This window comes from Lucilia cuprina, chromosome 3, assembly GCF_022045245.1.
Source record: "Lucilia cuprina isolate Lc7/37 chromosome 3, ASM2204524v1, whole genome shotgun sequence".
Lineage (NCBI taxonomy): Eukaryota > Metazoa > Arthropoda > Insecta > Diptera > Calliphoridae > Lucilia > Lucilia cuprina.
Genome location: NC_060951.1, coordinates 48070648 through 48071836, shown reverse-complemented (window position 1 = coordinate 48071836; position 1189 = coordinate 48070648).

Below are 1189 nucleotides of genomic sequence, written 5' to 3'. Positions count from 1 at the left end.
TCCAAAGGTAAGCAATTCACTGAACACGCATTCATATTTAGTCTAGACTTTCATCATCTCTTGATAAAATCAAAAAAATCAGTAAAGTATTGGGAAACTAGATGTCGCTGCTAAGAGCAAATTCATAAAATAGATAAAAATTGCAGAGCTTGGTATAAAGAAGACACGCAAAAAGATAAGTTGAAGTTAGTTTTTGCAAAATTTTCACACGGTTCGCTTCGATGTCCGATAAAAATTTTTTTATTAATAGAATAAATACAAGTTTTGTTAAATAAGTAATTAAAAGTTATTAATAAATAGTGTAGCTATAAGTTCTTCTACAAAATGTGGAAAAAGTGCAGTAAATTTATTAAAAGTTAAAAAATAAAAAGTCCATATAAAAGTAGTTGTGTTTGTTGTTGTCTTGTTTCTTTTTTGTGTTAAAAAGTGTAAAATTAAAAAGTTTGCTATTTAAAGAAAATTCAAATTGTTTATAAGGAATAAGTGTTATTAAATAACATAAAGTGTTTTATTTGAAGTTATTTGTCGGTTCGGTCGTTTCATTTAATTAAAAAAAGTTTTATATTAATTCTCTACTACTAGTGCAGTTGTTGTTGTCCATTAACAAAAATATACTTCGTGACAAAAAAACAACATCATTCATCAAAGCAAATGTAAGTAAATTTGTTTGTTTATTTTTTTCACAACCTGAAAAAGGGTTTGTCATAGAGTGTATAAATTGCAGAGAGCAGTGACGTTACATATGGTGCGATTTATTGTTTGTATGCAATTTCTTCTTCTATAAGTAGTCGTGTTGAGTTTTTGTTGTTTTTGTTATTGCTTATTGAGTGTGTTATTGTTGGAGTATGAGATTTTTATGTTTTGCTTTCGTTTGACCAATATTTTGTTTTTGTTTTCTTTGCATATTTATTTTTGTTGGTTTATTACTTGGTTTGGAATATGTTTAATTTTTTTTTCTTTAGTAGTCTACGTCATAATTTTCCTAACAAGTACATATGTATGTTTTTTTTGTTGTTGGAGGGTACAAGAATTGTCGTAAGTTTGTATGATTGTTTATTTAAATATGTGTGTGAATTTGGTAATACATGGTATAGATTTGTTGTTTTGTCATAATGTGGAATAGTTTTAAATAAACTTTGATAATTATTATGTTAAGGAAATTATGATGTTGCTAATTATTAGGTTAACT